This window comes from Chenopodium album, chromosome 9, assembly GCF_948465745.1.
Source record: "Chenopodium album chromosome 9, dcCheAlbu1.1, whole genome shotgun sequence".
NCBI lineage: Eukaryota > Viridiplantae > Streptophyta > Magnoliopsida > Caryophyllales > Amaranthaceae > Chenopodium > Chenopodium album.
Window position 1 is genome coordinate 37149942 of NC_137842.1, and position 14320 is coordinate 37164261.

General features: G+C 37.9%; 1 non-coding gene across 1 annotated transcript; it reads left to right on the top strand.

Moving 5' to 3' along the window:
* Positions 1–4328: 4328 nt before the first annotated feature.
* LOC145561074 (small nucleolar RNA R71) lies at positions 4329–4435 on the top strand. The gene has a single exon (XR_014093659.1). It is a non-coding gene; the product is annotated as a small nucleolar RNA R71 (small nucleolar RNA).
* Positions 4436–14320: the final 9885 nt, after the last annotated feature.

The following is a 14320-nucleotide window of genomic DNA, read 5'->3' on the forward strand; positions in this document are numbered from 1 at the left end:
GGGGGGAATAGCCCCCCGACGGGCGTAGTCATCATACATGGGGTATAAACCCCTTCCTAGGTTCCTCTCCACATGGCCTACCCTTCTATCTAGAGACCCTACTCTAGCATCCAAATCCCTAACCAAACCCTCAACTCTCCCTTTCCCCGTCTCAATCCTATCCAATTGGCTCCTAAAAGCCGAGAAATCATAAGGGACGTTAGGGTCTATGTTGTAGTTGGTAGAGGAAGTGGGGATATCGTATGTGAAGGGTTGAGGTGGTGGATAGTGTGGTGAATGGTGAGGAGGTGAGTGGTCAATTGGTGATTGATGGGGTTGGGGTGAAGGGTGAGGTGGTTGCACCTCACCTTGACCGTCAAGCGCAAAAGTGTAAGAAGGCTTCCCCTTCTCAAATTTGGTCAAGGTGGGGTGGGGTAAAGTGAAAGCATTATCCCTCCTACCCGATTCTCGTTGAATCACCCACCAAGTATCCCCTCCTATGACATTAACCCAATTAAGGCTACCTAGATAGGGTAGGTCCATAAGATTTGGGCCAACTACCTTACCATCATCGTTAGGGACAAAGCTAAGGTGTTTGACCGTTATATGTGTAACTAGGCCACCAAAGTAAATGGGTACCCTAGACCTACCCGCCTCGGCCGCATTGGCCACCCGTTGGAAGTGGTTGGCCATTTTGTGGACTATATTGAGCTTTTCACTCCTAGGGACCATGTATGAGCCTAGTAATTCAAGCTCATCCCGCCTAACATTGGCGGGTTCATGCCTACCAAAAATGGTAAGGCCAACAAACCGTTGCCAAATCTTTGGCACGGGTTGTTGTATCCAAGTACCTTTAGCATGTTGGAGGTTCAAGTTAGGATCCCCCGTAAGGGATTGATAGACAACGGCAATGTTGTCTTGGGGTGGTTCAAGAGGCCTATCCGATTTCAACTCAAAAATTTTACCAAACTCTTTCAAAGTCAATCTAATATCATTATTGAATAACCGAAATTGAACATGAGAAATTAAGGCATTTGATTTTATGACATTAAAACTAGAAACGAATTCTAAGGTTAAATAATCATAAGTATCGTAATGCAAGTCAAAGAAACCGCCCATGCCAACTCCTTTAAATAATTTTTCTACATGCTTATCAATACCTAGTCTAATAAGAGTAGGGTGATGAATGAAACGAGTGGGAATTACCTGCCTCGTAATGAGGTTAAGCATCCTCTGTTTTTGCTCTTGGGTGGTGATCACCACCCTCTCCCATCCCGGAATTTGTAAGTCCGGGTCAATTCTCGCCTCTTGGTTCCTTGAGCCTTCGCCCCTCACCGTTCTTGACCTCTTGAAAGCCATTGATGGTGTAAAGAATAGGAATTGAGTGGTTTCTCTCTCTTAGGTTTTAGAAAAAGTTGAGAGAGAATGGTAGAAATTGGGTTTAGATTGCAGAGAAAGATGAAAGGATTAGAAATATGTAAAACATTTTGAGTTTTGATGGAAGAATTGAAGAGGATCTTGAAGAATAAGTGGTTTGAAGGTATAAAGATGGAGGTTTTAGAGAGAGAAAGTAAAGTAGAAGAAGATGAAGTAAGGAGGAAATGAGGAAAGAAAGGAGAAGAAAAATATAGGGGACGACCAAAATTAGGGCGCCCGATCGGTCAAGCCTCGCCCGATCGGGCGGATAATTGTTATTCCGGAATCTCAGTTGCGCGCCCGATCGGGCGCGAACACGAACGAAAAATTTGCCCTATGGTTCGCCCGATCGGGCGTGCTTCGCCCGACATATCTTTTCCTTCACTCGATTTGCGCCCGATCGGGCGAGATTTGCTCGAGTTTGTGACTGAACTTGCACGCCCGATCGGGCGAAAAAAAGCTCGTTTCCAGCTCTCCTCTCGCGCCCGATCGGGCGAATTAAAGGCTGGATAAAACTTTCTCTTGCGCGCCCGATCGGGCAAGCCTCGCCCGATCAGGCCCGTGCCCAGTCGTTTTCTTAGCTCTTCTTCGTCTTCAAATTTTTTTCTAAGTCTTTCGATCTCTTTAACCTATACCTGTACAAAAACACTTATAAACGGTAAAATTACACTCTCCTCGCCTCTCAAAAAGAAAATAAATAAAAGGGAAAAACTACCTTAGAAAGCATGAAATACGGGTTGCCTCCCGCAAAGCGCTGGTTTTTCTAGGTCTCGCACGACCCTCTTACCAAGTACAATTGCTAGGACCCTTGGCCTAACGCTTGATCGGATGGTTTCTCACCCGTTCTAGCGATGTTTAGGCTACGATGCGGCTTCCTGACGTAACCTGTGGGACGCCAAGTCGCCTTATCTGGTGGATCCTCCTTGACTTGGACTGGGGGATCTTCAATGCTACGCACTAAAAACCCTTCTTCGATCGAATGTTGCTTCAAATTTTCATTGCGTTCAACACTTGCAACTCGATCTGGCGGAACACTTACCGTAGGCTCGATTCGCACAACTTGCTCGATCGGTTCCACTTGTTCATCCTCGAAACCAAGACCAACATTGTAGAGTGCTCTTTCTATTGCATCGACTTCCTTCTGCCATTTTTCTATCTCGCCTGAAAAGGATGCAACACAAGATACCGCCTCCAAGGGATCTTTTTCAAGAGCTTGGGGCTTGTTAGAATAATTTACAACCACATTAACACTGAAACATTTCTCCTCAGTCATGGAGCATTTAGGAGCATTATTCAGATTAAAAACCATTTTATCATCCCCTACTGATAGTGTTAACTTACCACTTCTTACATCTATGACTGCTCTTGCAGTGTTAAGGAATGGTCTACCCAAAATAATTGGGGTTTGCATATCCTCAGCCATATCAAGAACAACAAAATCCACAGGTATATAAAATTTACCTACTCTAACGGGGACATCCTCTAAAACACCTAAGGGGTATTTGAAAGAACGGTCGGCCATTTGTAGAGTTATATTGGTAGCTTTTAACTTACCCATATTCAACTTGGAACACACAGATAATGGCATGACGCTAACACTAGCACCCAAATCACATAATGCATTATCAATCAAGAGATTGCCAATATGACAAGGGATAGAAAAACAAGCCGGATCTTTTAATTTAGGTGGAGACTTATTTTGAAGTACGGCACTACACTCTACAGTGAAAGCTACTGTCTCTACCTCACTAATAGACCTTTTTCTCGTCAAAATTTCTTTCATAAATTTTGCATTTGAGAGGATTTGTGTGATCAATTCAGTAAAGGGAACTGTTACCTTCAAATCTTTAACCACCTCCAGGAACTTACCAAACTGTTTATCCAAGTTTGTCTTCAATTGACGATTGGGGAAAGGAAGTTTAATGATTGGCTTTGGAGCATTCTTATTCTTGTCTGGAGTAGCCACCTTCTCTGGAGTTGTACCCTGCAATGTAGAATTAGATATGTTAGTATTATCTTTTAGCCTTGCAGGGCTATCAACTACATTGTTTGGTTTAATGGAATCAAGATTAGCATTATTTGATAAAACAGGTTCATCAACTCTGGGCATAGAGGGCCCTTCATAGTTTGAACCACTCCTTAGAGTAATTGAAAATGCTTGATCCGTAGGCCTAGTCGGCTGTGCCGGCAGGGCTCCCTGTTGGCGGGCTTGTAGAGTGGCGGAGAGTTGCGCAATTTGATTATCTACAGTTTTATTATGCGCTAGAATTTGATCAATTGTCGCATCTCTGCTCTCCATGTGCTTTTGCATATTGACCAACATTGCTCTAATTTCCGCCAGAGAAGGGTCGGAAGATGAGGGGGGTTGTTGTGGTTGATTCTTCTGGCTAGCATTGGGATGATAATATTTCTACTGCTGTTGCTGTGGCGCCTGTAGTTCTTGTGGTGGTGGATTTTGAACATTAGTGCTCCGGTAGGAAAGGTATGGATGATTCCGATACCCAGGATTGTAAGTGTTGGAGTATGGGTTATTCTGCCTATAAGCTTGGAAGGCATTAACTTGCTCCACGGAACTCCTGCAATCCTGCTCTTAGTGGCCTACAATACCACAATTTTCATAGAAAGCCTCATTAGAATTATTATTAATTGCAGAAACATTGACTACATTAGCAGTACTCAGATTATCTAATTTTTGGCAAATAGAGGTCAGTTGAGCTTGCAAAAAGGATACAGAGTCGACACTATGCTTCCCCTTGTTAGCAAATCCTCTGGGATTCCCATATTGGGAATTGTGTATCGCCATATCTTCAATAACCTGACCTGCATCATCAACATTAAGATTCATAAATCTCCCACTAGCTGCAGAGTCTAAGATTATTCTAGAGGAATTTCCAATGCCGTTATAAAAGGCTTGGATTAACTGCCATTGTGCTAAATTATGGTGAGGGCATTCTCTTTGTAAGTCCTTGAACCTCTCCCAAGCCTCATATAAAGACTCATCGGCTTCTTGGGCAAAGTTCTGAACCGCACTCCGTAGTACTGCTGTTCTCTCTGCAGGATAATACTTGTTATAGAAATTTAAAACAAGAGTTTCCCAGTCAGTTATACCAAGTGTAGTTCTATTTAAGCCATTAAACCACAATTTAGCTTTTCCAGTTAAAGAGAAGGGAAAGAGAATCTCCCTGATTTGGTCTTGAGTGACCCCAGCTTGCCTGATGGTGTTACAATATTGACAATAGTCGGCAATGTGAAGATTCGGGTCTTCACCCTTGGCTCCACTGAATTGCTTCCTCTCTATCATCGTTATAAATTGAGGTTTGATTTCGAATTGAACCCCATCAAGGGCCAGATTAGGGGTGAGATGTGGAAAATCCGTAAGCTTTGGTTGTGAATAATCACTAAGCTTCTTTGGAGCCGTCATCTCTGATTCTGCGTCTGATGATGCCTCTAAATCGCTAGAATCAGTTGGAGGATCGCGGTGATTATTGTTATTATCACCAGAATCCGCCAGGATTTGCTTGTAGAAGTTTTTCTGTCTATGGAAGGAACGTTCGATCTCAGGATCGAATGGGATATAACCTGATCTGGAACACCTGGGCATAAACAAAAACTAGAAGCAAATATGAGATTTGTCTCTGAGAACTAACGCTCTCTGAGACAAAAAGGGAAATAATCTAGACTACAAAATCAATCAGAAATAAAAATAAAACCGTTTCCCTGGCAACGGCGCCAAATTTTGACAGGGTAAAGTCGTATCCCCTAATCAAAAATAAATACCTAAATCTCTAACTAAAGTAGATAGGGAAGTAGGGTCGAACTCCACGGGGAAACAAGTCTTTTTAGTCCTAATTTATTATTATAATCTAAATTATTTAAGTAACCAATATTTATAATTAAGTAAGAAACTAAACTACTAAGGTTGAGAATAAGAAGATAACAATATATGAAAGGATCTAGGGCATAGGTTCACCAATAAATAATACTCCAGGGTAAAACATAGTAATCAATCATTGACATTGCATAAATAACATGATTAACAGGCTCTCGCAATTTACTAATCAACATAGATCTAACAGGCTCTCGCAATTTACTAGATCTAAGTTCTTATTGAAAATAGCCTTTAATATCAAATTAACATCTGCTCGATTCATCAATTTAATATTGCTATACTTTTACAAGCCGCAATTGTAAAACATTAAAACAATCCAATAAGAAATTATCATGCAATACCAATAATCAATAATAGTCAATCATCAATGCATCAATTAACCAGATTGTAAAGGGCACTCGCTACGTATTACAATCACACAATTAATTTACCGGTATTAAATCTCATCTCTCGAATCTTGACTTAACCATTTATAAATTAACTTGCCTATTGAAACTAGACCTAAACATTAATTCTCATCTCTCGATTCTTGAATCAATATTGTCAAACTCATGCATAAAAGATAGGCCTAATCTAGTCAAAGAGCATTAAATCAATCAATAGGAAATTAATCTAGCATTGATAATGAACAACAATAATTTACCCCTTCATATTATTTATTAGATCCCCATAAACCCTAGAAATTAAACTACTCACACATGATAAAAACTAAACTAATCAAAGTAATAAAATAAATCATGATGAAAGGAATAAAGTAAATAACTAAGATTAAAGGAAGAGAAATCGTTACCAAAATAAATCTGGAATTAAGAACAAAGGTTTAGAGAGAGTTTAAGAGAGAGAGAATACTAAGTAGAGAGAGAAAGTCTAAGAAAGAAGGGTAAGTCAAATTAATCGTCCTCAAACATACTTAAACAAAACTAAAACAACTTCCTAATTAGAAACTAATCGCTCGACAAAAGAGTTCTTCCAGAAACACGCGCCCGATCGGGCTAGAGGCCGCCCGATCGGGCGCGCCTTTTTCTCGCACTGCTCTTCTCACAGCCGCGCCCGATCGAGCTAGCAGCTCACCCGATCGGGCGCGCCTTTGGCCACGCACCAGCACACTCTTGCGCGCCTTTCCCGATCGAGCTAAGCTGCCCGATCGGGCCCTTGCTTCACCTCGAGGCTCGGAGCTTCGATTGGGCTTATTTCTTCGGCCCAATCCGGATATCCACTTAGGGTCTTGATCACCCGGTCCATATACCTCGGTATCCCGATTACCGAGCCCTTAATCACCGGCTCTCACCGGTCTTGGGCTCCAAAAGTGGTCGTGTCCTTCTAGCTTCCGTAGTCGATCTAATAAAGCCCGGAAAAATGATCCAAGAGTTCAATTTCCTGTAAAATACAACTAAGACTACGAAAACACTAGAACACACAAATTAGTAATAAAAGTGGCCCGAAAGAGCCAAAAACACTACTAATAACGACCAAGGGACGGGGATAAAACACTATATAAAATGGACATATCAGGTTCCATAAGATACACACAAAAAATCAAACATTCTCTTATTCTTTTTAAAAAATACTCCTTTGATTTAGAGCAAGTATTTTGAGTTCCAGTCGGGTTTGTGAGTGCACACAAATTCTGGCGCCGTGCTTATCCGGGAGGGCGGCCGCTTCTAGTCTACTGCACCGGGAGGTAGCGCGGAATCGTCTTTTAGGTCAGTGGTTCTCCACGACGCGACAATTATCAATTTGGTCTACACAACGTTGAGATAAGTATTTATCGTTTTATATTTGCTTATTTACTAACAGAATATTGGTATTTTTTTGAAAATAAAATTCTAAACCAAAAGTTTTATTGAAAACAAAACTCTAAAATAACTTTTTATCCTATTAATCTATCCAAATTTTATTGAAAGTAAAACTCTTAAACAACTTTTTTATTCTGCGGAATCTATCCAACTTTTTTTTTTATCCTATTTTATAAACAATATATTCTAATAAATCCTACGTTTACTTTTAATATTTAATTGTCGCCTACGTGGCGTGACACTTGGCGAAAAAATTGGGACGCCAAGTGTCGATGTCTCGTATCCTGGCTAAAAGTTTAGCTTTATATATTAGTTATTATATATATAGGGGAGGGATCCGGTAAGAACCCCTCCTTATATAAGAACCCTAGTTATATAAGAACCAAAATCAATCGTAGGATTATATTGAGATGAGCGGTCAGGATTAAGACAAAATATAAACCAATTTAATATTTCAAAAAAAAAAAAAAAAAGCAACCCAGTTTTTTCTGTTAGATTAACGTTCATGACTTTCTCTCTCTTCAAACTCCCAAAAATCACCATATGAAGCTGCAATTTGAAAGATTTTCAACTTTTTTCCTTCAATTTTTGGCATTAATTCAACAACAAGGATCATAAAAACAAGTCAAATTATTCAAGAAAAGTACAAATTTTTGCAATAAAACCCTAGATTTCGCAATTTTCAAATGCAGGTACATATTCCTTCGATTTCGTTAGATATTCCTTTGATTTAGTCAGAAATCATTGTTTTTGTCTACATTTTTTAGATTTCTTCGTTTTTTATTTTCGATTTGTTTGTTTTTTATGGTTTGATTTTTGTGAGATTTTTTTTTTTCGGCGATTTATGTGCGGTTTTTTCGGGCGATTTATGTGTGATTTGTTTTATTGATGGTGTCGTTGTTGTGTGGGAATTATTGTTGTTTTGCGGCTGCTATGGTGGTGTGAATTTTGTGGTGGTTGTGGGCTGTGATTGGTGGCAGAGGAATGAGAAGGATGGTGATGTTGGTAGTTTGGTAGAGGTGGAGGGTTTTGCGTGAAGGAGCAATAGGGGTAGGCTAGTGAGGGGTGTGGATTGGAGATGCAGTGTAGGATAAGAGAGGGAGTATGTAGTAAAGGTTGAGTGTGCTATTTGAAATGATGTGAGGAAAACTCTTTGGAAGAGCCTATACAATCTTAGTTAGTACGATATGAAAATTTTATGCTAATCCTTAATTCACATAGTCTAATCATCCTTACTTCATTAATTAGTGGAGTATATAAAGAAGGGGAATGGGAACTTAAGGTAGAATTGCTAAGGTTGTTTTAGATCAATAGAGAATACTAGAGAGCAAAAACTCAAAAAGGCCATCTTTTAACCTTTTCACAGAGATTGAATTGATTTATTAAAATCTAACTACCTTTTATTTGGTATACATGTAGGCCAGCTTATGTATTGTTATGTATGGGCTTCTTGCCTTCTTCATAAATTGGGGGAATGTTTGTCATATTGGGTGTTTAATCATTGACATATTCACATTAATTTTCTAAATTACATGTATTTTTCTTTGACAAATTATTACATATTTATGTTCTAAATTACACACTGTTTTTTTCAATTTGAACTTCGATAGTCGCTTCTTATCATTGTTTTTGGCTTATTTTTTGTTTTCATTATGTTACTTGAAATGCAATTTTTTTCTAATATAAAAAAAAATTGTAAAAAAAGTAGATTGTATTAGAGAATAAGAAAAAATTTAGAACATAAGCATAAAATTTAAGAACATAGGGAAAAAATATTATAACATAAGTAGAAAAAAAATTAAAAAATCAAGAACTTAGGGAAACAAATTTAGAACTTAAGAAAAGGTGTAGAACATAGGAAAAATAATTTAGAACATAAATGAAAATTTAAAACATAGGGTGAAAAAGTTTAGAACATATGAAAATAATTTAGAACATATATTTAGAGCTTAGACCGAAAATTTAAAAAATAGATGGAAAAAATAAGGTTCAGAACATAGTCAAAAAGTTTAGAACATAGGAAAAAAGTTTAGAATATAAGGTGAAAAAATTTAGTACATAGGAAAAAAGTTAAGAACATAGGGAAAAAGTTTAGAACATAGGAAAAAAGTTTAGAACATAGGGTGAAAAACTTTAGAACTTAGGGAAAAAAGTTTAAAACATAGGGTGAAAAAATTTAGAACATAGGAAAAAAAGTTTAGAACATAGGGTGAAAAAATTTAGAACATAGGGAAAAAAGTTTAGAACATAGGGTGAAAAAATTTAGAAGTGAGAAATTTTAAGATTATAGATAGAAAAAATTTAGAATATAGGGTGAAAATTTTCAGAAATATACGAAAAATTCAAAGCATAGACGGAAAAATTTAAAGTAATGGATGAAATAGATGATAGGAAAAATAATTTAGAACATATAAAAAGGCGTAGGTATATGGGAAAAAAAAACATATGCTAAAACCTTTTAGCTCAATTGGTAGAGCACTATGCAAATGCATAGAGGATGTAGGTTCGATTCGTACATAGGTTACCTTTCGAAAGTAAACCATAATAACTTAAGTGTAAAACATGAAAAATAAATCAAATTATTTTTTCAACTTATGTTCTAAATTTTTGTTTGCTTATGTTCTAAATTTTTGCTTATGTTCTAATTTTTTTTCTATGTTCTAAATTTTTTCTGCTTATATTCTAAATTTTTTCAGCTTATTGTAGACACCCATTTGTGTCTCCCCAAAACCAAACCCAGTGATGAGTACCTTTCGCGTCGAACCATAATCGAATGAAGTGAAAGTGTGGAAAGTCTAGTGTTGCGAATAGTTTTAATTCTTTTCTCTTCTCTCTGTTTTTGAAAACTTATTTTAAGAAAACAGCCAATCCAGTTTGGTTGGTCCATGATATGGGTCCAATAGTAGTGTAGTTGAATGGGGCTTGACAAGAGCTTTCCAACGATATATTATAAGCCCAATTCCGATGAATATTGAGGAAGTTATGGCCAATTTACTAAACTAGGCCCGGTTTGAGCCTTATATACGGCCCAATGATCTATAGGAGGGCCTAATATGATTTATCATTCCTAATGCAATTAGGAATTGTTTTAGTCTTCTAGATTCTTCTAGAAGGTTCTTTTCATTCCTAATTCAATTAGCATTGATAAATTGACTTTTGTTGACTTTTCAGAGTTTTAATTAAAATCAAAGAACGATTTTTGAGGAAAAATGCGATTTTATCTTCCTGTACTGCAATTTTTATCTAATTTTACGAAAACGCGTGAATTTCCAGATGAGCGCCAAACGCCAGCTGTAGCGCTTGGCGCTAGCATTGGCGTCTGGCGCTAATGTTGGCGCCTGGCGCCAATAGCCAGCGTTGGCGCTGGTTTAGTTTTAGGTGCGCCAAAACTCTGTTTTGATATTTTATCTTTTTTGGCTGATTTTTCTATAAATAACGTATTAAAAACTCCGTTTTTGAGAAGTAGTTTTCATCAACAATCATCAATTTTTACCTACAATCACCAATTCTCATCAACTTTCATCAAGAATTTCTTGATTCTCTCCATCTTTCTAACCTAGCCTTTTACAAACACAATTCCTCATACATTAGCACTAGACATACCTAGCATAGTTCGAAGTTGCCTTCGCCATAGACGTGAAAGGTTTTAATTTCTGAGGGTTTGTTCCCAAATCTCTCTTTCAATTATTTAATTTAATTGTTTGTTTTTTATTATTTTCCTTGAAGTTACTAACGTGTGTATTTTGTTATTAGAAAGAGATACGAGGCATCCAAGTAAGTGCTTTAATTGTTTTATTGATATTATGATATAGAAATCATGCTTAGATTGTTATTTTGATTCCTAGTATCATGTTAGGATGTTTTATTGCTTTCTAGTATCATGTTTAGGGTAAAGAATATAATGTCAATTATGATTTCTGTGATGCTTCCTATTTTCTTTCTAATATTCATGTCAGTATCATGTTAGGGCTAAATATTTGATTTTTATTGTTTAGTGACATGCTAGGGTTTGTTATTAATCTTTTTAGTATCATGCCTAGGATCTTGCTATCATTATGCTTTAGCGTTGATATGATTATTGTTAACATGATTATTTTAATTATTATTATTATGATTATTATTATCATATTGCTTGATTTATTGTTATTGCTTGATCACACCTTTTACGTATGTTTAAAGGGAATTTGTACTTGTAATCACGCTTAGTAAGATAATTAATAATCTTGTTTAGGGTTAATATGATTATAATTCAAGTGATCGCCAATAATAGGTTTATTTGTGCATTAAATTCAACCAACATAGATAAACAGGTTTAAGGTTAATCCTATTGATTGTATGTTAGTCAAAAAGCGCACATGAATACGATCAGAATAAAGTAGAGACCTATTATTAGAGCAGGTTCAATCTCTTTTAGGTTGGATTTGTACCTTCATCCCCGAACCCTTATTTGGTTCAAGACCTTATGGAGTTAACGATCTCTTGGATCGTTAAGGGGTGTAACCTTCACCCTGTGAACGGTTTACAAGTTCCTAAAAAACTTGTTGGCGACTCTTTTGCTCTATCTTCTTTCCCTTTGGACGCCACCGTACTTTAGTGTATGATCACAGTGGGGTTCAAGCTAGGGGATTAACGCTTGAAATTATTCCCTAAAGTTTTTGGCGACTCCACTGGGGAGGATTTCTATTTTAATTCCTGAATTTGTTTCGGCAATGATTTAGAACGAGTGGATGAGACTCGAAACGTTCTAAGTACTTCATGTGCGTAATTTTGATTAACATTATAGTCATATGCATAAAAAAAAAAATCTCATTGGAAAGACCATCCGTAATGAGTTAAAACATTTTACACGTAGGAAATTTGAGGAATATCTTTCACAACTAGGACCGAATTGACACTGCGCGAAACTGGAAAATTTTATCGAGCACAGAAAGCTGCTGAGGCATGTAGGAGTTAGCGTCAGCGACCAGAGCATTGGCGCCAGAATTTTAACTATAGTGCCAGAAGCCAGCATTGGCGCCAGGCGCTACATCTAAAACTTGGCGCCAAGCTCTGTTTGCTGGCGCCAAATTCTTCCAATACCGAGCCAGAAATACGCGTTCTAATTTCGACCAGTTTTTCGTATTGTTTGCTCGATCCTACTTTCTGATTGAATTTTTTCTCACTTTTCTGAAACCCATATGTGTTCTACATATGGACATAACCCTCTGGGAATTCATGCTCCATCTACCTGATTGAACGCTCTGAGCAACAAAGGGTACATCCGAGAATGTTGAATTCACCAAACCATGGAAGCGAGTTTTTCTAAAACTCGCGGTGTCCCATCCACTCGCGCCAACCCTTAACGGTTAGGCTTCCGCGCGGTGCATCCGGACAATTAACCATGGACCCTCTATTGACTAAACCATATCCCGAACTTTAGAGAACTAGAGCCATGGTTAGGTTGCAAACTCAATGCATCATATTGTGCCTACTTGATTAATTGTGCATTATTTGTTGTGCATATACTATGATTTCTTAATCGTTTGTTTGACTTGTGTTGAGATTTAATAAATTAATGACTTAAAGAACTTTGCCTAATTAATTAATTTGAGTAAATAAAGTCTAATATTTTAATCAGAATTGACCTAGTACGACTTTAGGCATACCCCTGTTGATTAATAACACCGAAAACAGTCTCGGATTGAAGCTCCAGCATTGGCGCCAAAGTCTGGACTGTAACGCCACTCTGTGGAGTGTGGCGTCTGGCGACAACTCTGTCGTCTGGCGCTACACTACACAGTGCGACGCCAGTCCTGTCGTTTTGCCGACAGTTCGGATTATTGATCGAGTCATCACCTAGTGTCTAATTAACCAGTTTGCTAATTAATTCGGTTAAAATTTACTGTCAATAATACCTTGTCAAGTCATTAATTGAGTCTAATCACATAGTCTAGCCACATGGTCATGACACGAGTCTTAACATATCACCTACACTCACTAGTCTTAGCACACACTTCGAGTATATGTCACCATGACCATGTCTTAGGTTCACGCATGAGTCGGTCTTTTCCGTCATTTGAGTTGGGGGTACATTCTATTCCTAGTTCTTCATATCCTTCCATCCACATCATTTTTCCTTCACATTCTATTCCATCTTTCTTTACTTCCTCCATCCATTGCATGTTGAGTAAAGTTCGAGTCAAATAATTAACAATAGATTTCCCCAAATTCCTTTTCCACAGTACTTGGTCGAGGAGAGAAGGGCGATTAATCAAGGACAACCTCTTTATTCAAGTCTCACTTTTTGATAAACCAATTCGTCAAAAGAGGAAGGCTAAAAAGATAATGGCAAGTCAAGAAGAGGTCAATGAACTTAGGAATCAATTGAATGACGTGACTGAGGTGTTAAAGGCTTTAACCCTCAAAATTGATGACCCTGTGAAGCAACAACAAATGAACCTCATGCAAGAAAGTTTGAGAAAACTATCTAGTGACTATAAATTTCAGGGCATGAGTTCACAAGGGGTCTCGCTGGACAAGGAACTTCTTCCTCATAAGTTCAATGCCACTGACATCCCAAAATTCAAGGCAACGGATAACCCTTACTTCCATCTAAGAGCTTTCGAAACTATAATGAACATTAAGGGTATCGATAAGAAGGTTTTCCCCTCTTTGTTCTCACTATCTCTTGAAACCGTTTGCCAACAATGGTTCTTCTCCCTTGACAAAGAGAAAACCTCTACCTGGGAATCGATAGTAAACGCTTTCGTTGATAGGTACAAGTGCAATATTCAAGTTGAAACCGACCATAGACAACTTGAGATGCTAAGACAAAAAGAGAACGAAGGCTTTACTTCTTTCTTCAATAAGTGGAGGGAAACTTCCGCTAAGATGATTGAGGTGCCCACTGAAAAAGAATCTGTGAGGACGTTTATCAAGAATCTCCAAGAGAAGTATTCGAAGCATTTAAAATATCAACACAATTTGAATACTTTCAAGGTCGTTTATGACATCGGAATTGAAATCAAAGATGACCTCGCAAAGCAAAAAGCTTTTAACAATAGTAACCACAATGGTTGGAAAGGAAAGAAGAACGACAATCCTTCTTCTTCCGAAAACGCCCACTCTAGTAATAATGTTAGTACCTTTGACCATGATGGTGTCTTAGCCATGGACAATCAAGAATCTAAAAGGAAACCCAGGAGAGAACTCACACCCATTGGAATAACCTACGATGCTGCTTTCGTCCGTCTCTACGATC